General features: G+C 47.5%; 1 protein-coding gene across 6 annotated transcripts in view; it reads left to right on the top strand.

The window, feature by feature from the left end:
• Nucleotides 1-10,300, top strand: part of LOC141157322 (microtubule-associated serine/threonine-protein kinase 3-like) — a 490,040-nt gene that overhangs the window by 279,639 nt on the left and 200,101 nt on the right. For 5 of the 6 annotated variants that reach the window (XM_073644408.1, XM_073644401.1, XM_073644403.1 and 2 more), the window contains one exon: nucleotides 1,529-1,584. The exons of the other annotated variant lie outside the window; for it this stretch is intronic. The gene's annotated coding sequence lies outside the window, so the exon portion shown is untranslated. The remainder of the gene's footprint in view (nucleotides 1-1,528; nucleotides 1,585-10,300) is intronic. 6 annotated transcript variants of the gene reach the window in all.

Below are 10,300 nucleotides of genomic sequence, written 5' to 3'. Positions count from 1 at the left end.
TCTTGGTCACGTGTGTTGCAGGCCGCTCTCGCGTGTAGCTGGCTCTACCACATGGAGATGGTTGTTATCTAGTAGCAGACGTTCTGTGGCAGCTCCTGGATCACAGCTCTGATTACTGCAGAGCTCCTCAGGCTTAACATTAGGATCTGTTGTACTGCTGATAAGTGATCCTAGGTCTGGTCATTTCTACACACTATTCAACTATCAGGCGTAAGGGGGTGACATACTTTTTTAGGTTGTGTTCATACTGAAGTTTTTTAGCGGGTTTTCAGAGCTGTTTCACTCTTAGGCTATGTGCCCAGGATGCAGAAATGAAGCAGAAATTTCCTCAAATCCGCAAAGGTCAATTTCTCTTGCGGGTACGCTGAGTTTTTTGTCCCTTCTTACTGGGTCATATTTTAAATAAAGCTGCATTGTTTTTGATACTTCCTGGTTGAGATTCTTATGTGCGGATTACATATGTGATTGATGCATTTCTGCCGCGGACACGCACTAAAGACGCATGTGTGATTTTACCTGATTTTCTGCATGTAATGCAACTTTATAGGAAATATTTACACACAAAACTCAGCGTACCTACAAGAGAAAATGTCAGGCTGCTTATTTCAAACACGCACCACAGGTGAGGTTACATTGAGTAAAATAAAAGCACAGTGGGCAGGAGATTTCTATAAATCCCATCCACTTTGCTGGATTTGTAAGATGCTTCGTTTTTGATGTAGCAAAATATGCAGCATCAAAAATGCACCAAAAGCTGATCTCTGGAACGTAGTCTTATACTGACCCATCTCTTTTTTAACTCCAGAAACTGAAAACACATCTGACTGTCTTTAAACTTTAGTATGTGGTGTTATTAAAGGTATAACTCACAACTGTCCCGGATTCAGCGGGACTGTCCCGATTTGAGGGCTCAATCCCGCATCCCATTCCATCACATCTCCGCTGTTCTCCAGACTTTTATACTCACCTCTCCGACGACGTTTTCATCGCTCCTGTAGCTTTTCCCGGGGCGGGGCTTCTCGTGCATAAATTACATTTTTCTCCGGGGCGGGGTTGCTCGCTGCATAAATTAAATTATTCTCCGGGGGCGGGGCTGCTCGCTGCATAAATTAAATGGTATATTTACTTCTTCTGCCTCCTGTGATCTGGTGGGAATCAAACTCACATCTCTATGTTCATCTTAGTGTTCATTGGCTGGTGCTCTACCAACAAGGAATACCCCACAATGTTATAGATAGGAGAACTTGGTTATCTTGACCTCTATTGCAGGCAATGCACCCAGAAGCAGAGTATAAATATTCTTAGAAATACATTGTATATATAACAATATATTTTTATGTTGCCTGTATCCTGAGGTGAAGAAAACTTTTTTTTGTTCCTATATAAGTATTAAAATTAATTAGCAAATACAAAAAAAAAAATTCTGCGACTCATCCCAGGTCTTGTGCCCACAACCTTTACATTACAGATAAGGGGCTTTAAGCTGCTGAACCACAAGTTCTAATGATGTCACTGATCTGTATTGCAGGCTCGGCCTTCAGGCAGATGATACTGATTGAAATACACTGCTGTGTATAATGGACGGTATGTATTTTTATTCTACAGGGAGAATAAGAGATTTTTTTCATCCTATAAAATTGTTAAAAAATAATGAAAAACACATGATAATGAAAGACATATTGTCATTTTAATGCATATTTTTTAAAATAATGAGCATCACAAATCAGCACATAACACGGACATATTTGATGTCCCTGTAATCGTAACGACCCTCACAACACAGTGATCAGATTATTTACGGGATCAGTAAATGACGTAAAAAATTGGCGTGATTGATTTTTTTTTCTCTATTAAACCCATAAAAAATATAATAAAACTGTAATGCTGAGGCCGTGTTCATAAGTAGCGTAAATGCTGCGTTCTTTCTGCTGCCTTTTGTCTGTAGGTGTTCGCACCACACAACGCAGTAACAATCTTCTCTGATTATTGTGTGTTTTCTGCGTTTCTTCTATGCGTTTTCCCTCTTATTTGATGCGATTACGGTACAGATATGAAGCAGAGTTTTTAACGCTTTTTAATAGTACAGAAAAGTTTTGATTCTACACTTAAAAATACAGCGGCATTTTTTTCTTCGTGCTTTTTTTTTTTTTCAGAAGGAGATTATAGAGAAAAAATGCACCAAAACCGCAGAGTTCAGCAGCGTCTTCAGACCACAGAGCGGAGATTTCATGGAATCATGTCCACTTTGCTTTAAAATTTAGACCGTGTTCACTTGTAGAGTAAATGCTGCTTTTTTTGCATACAAATTTTGGTGTGTTTAACTGTCCAAGCAAAGTGGATGTGATTTCATGAGAACAGCGCCCGCTCTTAGAATTCAAACAGTATTTTACATTATTTAGAAGTTAGTATTTCTCTATATTCCTGTCTCTCCACCTGTTTTACAGGCGTTCTTCCTTCCCCTTTTCTTTCCTTGCCTTTCCCGTTCCTTTTCTTCCCCCCTATTAAATGTTTTATATATAAGGTATCGTATATGTGTATCATAACCCCTTTCCTTTGCCTATCCTGTACATACCAATCTTTTTCATTTTCCTTCTATCCCTTTATTTTTTTTTCTCCCTTTTTCCCATTTTCCTTAACCCCTTTACAACCCAAGGTGGTTTGCACATTAATGACCAGGCCAATTTTTACAATTCTGACCACTGTCACTTTATGAAGTAATTACTCTGGAACACTTCAACGGATCCCCCTGATTCTGAGATTGTTTTTTTCGTGACATATTGTACTTCATGATAGTGGTAAAATTTCTTCGATATCACTTGCGTTTATTTGTGAAAAAATGGAAATTTGGCGAAAATTTCAAAAATTTTGCAATTTTCAAAATTTGAATTTTTATGCCCTTAAATCAGAGAGATATGTCACACAAAATAGTTAATAAATAACATTTTCCACATGTCTACTTTACATCAGCACAATTTTGGAACCAACATTTTTTTTTTGTTGGGGAGCTATAAGGGTTAAAAGTTGACCAGCGATTTCTCATTTTTCCACCAAAATTTACAAAACCATTTTTTTAGGGACCACATCACATTTAAAGTCACTTTGAGGGGTCTTTATGACAGAAAATACCCAAAAGTGACACCATTCTAAAAACTGCACCCCTCAAGGTGCTCAAAACCACATTCTAGAACTTTATTAACCCTTCAGGTGCTTCACAGGAATTTTTGGAATGTGGAAGAAAAAATTAACATTTAACTTTTTTCAAAAAAATGTTTCTGTAGGCCCAATTTTTTTATTTTTGCAGGGGTAACAGGAAAAAATTTACCCCAAAATTTGTTGTTCAATTTCCCTGAGCATGCAGATACCCTATATGTGGGGGAAAACCACTGTTTGGGCGCACGGCAGGGCTCGGAAGGGAAGGAGCACCATTTGACTTTTTGAATGTAAAATTTGCTTGAATAATTAGCGGACGCCATGTTGCGTTTGGGGAGCCCCTGATGTGCCTAAACAGTGGAAACCCCCCACAAATGACAGCATCTTGGAAACATGACCCCTCAGGGAACTTATCTAGATGTGTGGTGAGCACCTTGAACCCCCAGGTGCTTCACAGAAGTTTATAACATGGAGCCGTGAAAATAAAAAAAATTAACTTTTTCCACAATAATGATGTTTTAGCCCCAATTTTTTTATTTTCCGAAGGGTAAGAAGTAAAAATGGACCCCAAAAACTGTTCTGCAATTTCTCCTGAGTACGCCAATACCCCATATGTGGGGAAAATACAGTGTTTGGGCGCACGGCAGAGTTCAGAAGGGAAGAAGCACTGTGTGACTTTTTGAACGCAAAATTGGCTGGAATCGAGAGCGGATGCCATGTTGCGTTTGGAGAGCCCCTGATATGCCTAAATAGTGGAAACCCCCCACAAGTGACCCCATTTTGGAAACTACACCCCTCGAGGATTTTATCTAGGGGTATAGTGAACATTTTGAATTCAGAGGTACGACAGAATTTGATAACATTAGGTCATCATATTGAATAAGTTGTCATTAGTCTTGAGCGCAAGTGCTCGCTACTTGAGTTTGCATCGGGTACTCCGGTATGCACCATGTATCGCGGGTGCTCGAGTGACATGCTCGAGTCCCTGCTCCGCATGTTTCACGGTTATTAGACTGCCCAAAAAAAACATGCGAGGATCGCTCGTGCATGGCAGGCAATCCCCGCAAGGTTTTTTTGGCCACGAAGCATATGAGGTGGAGACTCAAGCATGTCACTCGAACACCCACGATACTCAGTGCATACCCGCCACCCGATGCAAACTCAAGTAGCGAGCACTTGCGCTCAACACTGGTCGCCATATCGTCATCTTTTTTTTTACTTTTGAAAAAAATCCCAAACCTAACCCTAGCCCAGCCCTAACCCTTGCCCAACCCTAACCCCAACCCTAACCAAACCTTAACCCCAACCCTAACCCTAACCCTATTCCCAACCCTAACCCTAGCACAACCCTAGCTCAACCCTAACCCCAACCCTAACCCTAGTACAACCCTAGCTCAACCTTAACCCCAACCCTAACCCTAACACAACCCTAACCCGAGAGTTTATTTTTTACGCCGTTCCTCTTGCGATATAAGTGATTAGACGACTTTATTTTTCGGGTCGGTGCGATTACAGTGATACCAGAATCATATCGGGTTTTTATTATTGACAGCTGTCACACGCTAAAAGACGCTTTTTTTGCTAAGACTAGTTTTTACATCGCCATATTTTGAGAGCTATAATTTTTCTATATTTTGTCCGACAGTGTCATGTGATGGCTTGTTTTTTTGCGGGACGAGTTAACGTTTTTATTAGTGCCATTTTCAGGTACGTGACATTTTTTGATCGCTTTCTATTTCGATTTTCGGGAGGCAGGATAAACAAAAACCAACAATTCAGGACTTGTTTTTAAAAAAAAAAAAAAAAAAATTTTTATGCTGTTTCGCGTGTGGTAAAATTGATAAGGTAGCTTTATTCTTCGGGTCAGTACGTTTACAGCGGTACCACATTTATATAGTTTTTCTATGTTTTGGTGCTTTTACACAATAAAAGCTATTTTATAGAAAAAAATATTTTTTTGCTTCTCTTTATTTTGTGAGCTATAACTTTTTTATTTTTTGGCTGATGGAGCTGTATGGCAGCTTGTTTTTTGCGGGACAAGATGATGTTTTCAGCGGTACCATCTTTATTTATATTTGTCTTTTTGATCACGTGTTATTCCATTTTTTGTTTGGTGGTATGATGATAAAGCATAGGTTTTTTTGCTTTGTTTTTTATTTATTCTTATTTTATTTATTTTTTTTACCGTGTTCACTGAAGGGGCTAACTAGTGGGACAGTTTTATAGGTCAGGTCGTTCCGGATGCGGCAATATGTGTACTTTTATTGTTTTTTTTGTTTTTTTTTTTCATAATAATATTTATTGATGGGTACATTATATTTTTATTTTTGGTGGATTATCTTTTTTTTAATATTTTTACAATTTTTTTTTTCACTTTCTAACACTTTTTTTTACTTTTATTCTTTGTCCCACTTTGAGACTTTCACTTTTTTTTTTATTCTGATCGCCTGTATAGCACAGGAATGCAGCACCATCCCTGTGCTATACAGGCTGTCAGCGCTGCAGATGCAGAAGATACTTTGGTCATGCATTGCGCATGACCAAAATATCTTCCTGCCGTCTGGTGACCCACATGTTGTCATGACGACATTGGGTTGTCATGGCAACATCCGGGAAGCCGCACAGACATCGCTGGACGCTGGCAGGAGAGGTGAGTATGTAGCGCCCCGAGGGTTCGGCCGCTACAGGGGTATTGCACCTCAGACCAGAGGTGTGATATTCCACTCCCAGGTAAGGATGGAGTATGGACCAGGGCTCAGTTAGCTGCATACAGCACACACACCCCATTTCCGAGGGACAGCTCAACGGTGCTCCCACTAGACAGAAGTGCAGGCACGACCGACTATGTCCCTGTCTGGAGTGGGGAGGGGGGTGGAACACCCAGTGCTGTAGGGGCAGATAGGGGTTGGTTCCTGAGTGTAGGTAGGAACCCATTGGTTGCTGGTCACCTGGGCTCATGGTCAGAGGGAGGTATAAAAGGTGGGCACTATCTTAGTTCTGGGTCAGTTCAGCCAGAGGAGAAGACAGGGAGTAGAGGCTCTGTAGGAGCTCTACTCCAGGAGGGCCTAGTGAGAGGCCGAGGAGGAGGTGAAGGGGAGCTGGGATTTTGGCTCATCTCAGCTCCAAGAGAACGGAACAGAAAGGAACAGAAAGGAACAGAGAAAGAGAAGGAGAGACAGAGAAACAGAAGGGCTCAGGAACAAGAAGGTGGAAGGGACCCTAAGAACCCACGAGAATCCAGGGTGCAGGGTCAGGCAGATTAAGGGTACCGGATCCCAAGTTGGTGGAGGAGAAACTACCCTCAGCCAAAGACCGGTCGTCGTGATCATTTGTTGGTGCGACACCTCATCAAACCTGCTAGGAAGGCACCATATAGGACAGCGGAGGACGGGGCCCACGTTTAACCGCACAGGTCCGCGGCAGCTGGACAAAAGTGGGTCACTGGTGAGGCAGGCCAGAGAAAGGATTAAAGGGGGTCCTGTGCCATGCTCCTGAACTGCCTGGGAGTTGACCGAGCCCCTCACCTGGTGGACGCAGCACGGCTCGGGCGGTCACTGCCGACGGAAGTGACCCGGAACAAACGAACTGTGAGTAAAGACCCTGGACTGTAACTTGTTGTCCGTGTGCTCCTTCGCGCCTCCAGCACTATCAGTACTGAGACTCTCACTACCATCACTCCCACCATCCACTACACTGCCCTGGGGCTGCACTCCTCCCGTGGGGAGTCACACCACCTCAGCTGCACCCACCATCAGCCCCAGCGGTCTGCCTTGCAGCGGCGGTTCCTAATAACCGCAATCCACGGGTGGCGTAGTCGGACATTATCTGAAGCACGTAGCAGACTACCACTGGCCTGACCACCCTGAGCCGCGGGACCGGGCCGCCACTACTACTACTCCCAGCGTCTCCCTATTGCCCTGTTCCGCGTGCCCCATGGCCCAGGGGGCGAGTCAGCTTTGGCGTAGTTGGCAGAATTTCGTGCCCGCTAACCACGGGTACTGCACGCCTGAAAAGAGACTGTTTCGTTGTACTAAAGATGGCGCCCGCCCTAGAAGAACGAGCGCCATAATGTGCGCACCAAAAGACCACAGGAGGCCGCCTCCCATCGTGGGCCGGGTCCCAGAATGGCGCCAAAGAGGAAGCCCGCCCCCAACAACCATGAGCACTGCTGTGGAAATGTCCGTCAACGTGGGGGGGCTGCCCCTGAGAGTGATTGTCAGCAGAATGCCCCAGGACCACCCCCCATGGGGGCGGAAAGAGAAGAAAACTGCGGGGCAGGGGGTTGTCTGGATCAGTCCACACAGACCGCACCCGGGAATGGACGCCTTCAGCAGCACCAGCCTCCTGGCCCGAAACCTGCTGCAGGCCGAACCACTCTGCAGCCTAGCAGAAGTCCTAGCGCAGCTCCCCAGAGACACGGAGCGTGCGCAAGCTGCACTGGAGGACCTGGAGCGGAGGATGGTCCGGGCGCAGCGGAGTGCACTCGCCGAGTGGAGAGAGGAACTGGCCCGGCAGGCCGAGACCCACCAGCGACAGGCCTCAGCCGCACCCCGGGGTTTGCCTGCCTCTGAGGACGGCGCAGGAGGAGAGAGGACCAGAGGCGACGCCGCGGAGGGAGCCACGAGGACTGAGGCAAGTGAAGGGGACGTCACCACCCCAAGCCCAGCACCCGCAAGCCTGCCCCAGCCTCCCGTCGCAGCACCGGAAGCCCCACTCACCGCACCTGTTGCCGTGCCGCCACTGCTCCCCGCTAGGCCTCAAGCGGCGAGCGCCGCGGCCACGCCCCGCCCGGCGCCACGCCCCTTGACCCCGGGCGCCGTAAAGCAGGAAGCGTCATCGGCCCGGTCGCAAGGCCTGGATGACCCAGGCGCCATCGCTACGCCTGCGCCCCTGTCCCGGACGGGACTGACATCGGACGCCACCAAAAGACCCCCGGCCTGGTCGCAAGGCCGAGTGCCCCCGGGCGCTGCTCCCAGATCAGGTCCCTCCACTATACCACGGCTGGATGTGGACCTGATTGCACATCACACCGGTCCGGATGGACTGCCGCTGGAGTGGCCGGCTGAAGTGACCGGCAATCAGCCATGGAAGGCCCAGCCCCCGCGCGAGCCTCTGATACCGCCTCCAGAACCCGTGGAGGTCACCCTACCCCCACTGGAGGACGTCCAATTTGCGTGGGATCCCACCAGCGAGAACTTGATGGGGTTCTCTCAAGAGACCCGGGCAGACGCGGTCCGTCGTCTGGAGGCCTGTCACCAGCAACTGGCGACCTTTGAGCGGGAGCGACGAGAGAGGCGCGTCAGGGAGGAACGGCTCCAAGCCCAGAGTGCTGAACAAAAGCGCAAGGCCCGCCAAGACCCCCAAGCAGCCCGTGGTCCCCGAATCACCGGGACCATAGTCAAGTTCCACATGGAGAACGGCTGGGGCTTTATCAGGGGCCCAGAAACCGCAGGCGACGTCTTTGTGACCCGCAGGGACATGGAGAGTCATCTACCGGAGGGACATCGTGGCCGTGACCTGTACCCTGGTGATGTGGTCGCCTTTACCCGCCACGTAGGTGCAAAAGGACCATACGCCCTACATGTTCATCGGCTCACTGAGGAGGAGCTACAACACCGCGGCTATGAGGGGAGCCAAGAGGACCCGGACGGGTCTGAAGAACCATATGAGGAGGAAGAAGGAGCATATGGAGGACACCACTACTAGTAAGTAGCCACGTACCGGTGTGCATAGTTACCCGTCAGGGTATCAGAACTGTTTTTGGGACTGTTCCCGTCTTGAAAGTGTGGTCCCCGTTGGGACAAATATTGAACTGTTACCTGGGTGCCCCTCATTCCCCACCAGGCTGAGGACTGTGAGCAGCCATTCCCTTCCCAAAACTGACCGAGGACTGAGAGCGGTCAACCCCTTGTACATAGTTGCGCTTCCTAAAGCGCCCCCTACTGGTTTTATACAAAAACCGCAACGTCTACCTCAAGACAAGTTTACTGGACTGTTGCACCTTTACCTGGTCGCAAGTTGCACCGCGGCCATGATCCAAGAATCCAAGAATGTGCTTTACTTAAAAATGTTTTACATGAGAAAGTTTTATATGCTGCTAAGTGATAATGCAAATGTTTTACAAGATGTTTTATATGACAAAAGAGTTCCAGAGGCATTAGCAAAGTGTTTTATAATAGTGACAAGAAAAGAAAAGCGTTTCCCATAAAGGAAATTGAACCATGTTGCCTGTTTTCTGATGTGAAAAGTTTTAAAAAGTTTTTGCATGTCCTGTAATTATCTGTTTTTGCTCTTTTCCAGCCCGAGGACGTGCTGTGCTTTACCAGGGGGGAATGTAGCGCCCCGAGGGTTCGGCCGCTACAGGGGTATTGCACCTCAGACCAGAGGTGTGATATTCCACTCCCAGGTAAGGATGGAGTATGGACCAGGGCTCAGTTAGCTGCATACAGCACACACACCCCATTTCCGAGGGACAGCTCAACGGTGCTCCCACTAGACAGAAGTGCAGGCACGACCGACTATGTCCCTGTCTGGAGTGGGGAGGGGGGTGGAACACCCAGTGCTGTAGGGGCAGATAGGGGTTGGTTCCTGAGTGTAGGTAGGAGCCCATTGGTTGCTGGTCACCTGGGCTCATGGTCAGAGGGAGGTATAAAAGGTGGGCACCATCTTAGTTCTGGGTCAGTTCAGCCAGAGGAGAAGACAGGGAGTAGAGGCTCTGTAGGAGCTCTACTCCAGGAGGGCCTAGTGAGAGGCCGAGGAGGAGGTGAAGGGGAGCTGGGATTTTGGCTCATCTCAGCTCCAAGAGAACGGAACAGAAAGGAACAGAAAGGAACAGAGAAAGAGAAGGAGAGACAGAGAAACAGAAGGGCTCAGGAACAAGAAGGTGGAAGGGACCCTAAGAACCCACGAGAATCCAGGGTGCAGGGTCAGGCAGATTAAGGGTACCGGATCCCAAGTTGGTGGAGGAGAAACTACCCTCAGCCAAAGACCGGTCGTCGTGATCATTTGTTGGTGCGACACCTCATCAAACCTGCTAGGAAAGCACCATATAGGACAGCGGAGGACGGGGCCCACGTTTAACCGCACAGGTCCGCGGCAGCTGGACAAAAGTGGGTCACTGGTGAGGCAGGCCAGAGAAAGGATTAAAGGG

This window comes from Phyllobates terribilis, unplaced genomic scaffold (genome assembly GCF_046119375.1).
Source record: "Phyllobates terribilis strain yellow unplaced genomic scaffold, ASM4611937v1 Scaffold_8__6_contigs__length_399053987, whole genome shotgun sequence".
NCBI classification, from domain to species: Eukaryota; Metazoa; Chordata; class Amphibia; order Anura; family Dendrobatidae; genus Phyllobates; species Phyllobates terribilis.
The sequence above is the reverse complement of the archived record's forward strand: the minus strand, read 5'-3'. Positions and strand labels throughout refer to the sequence as shown.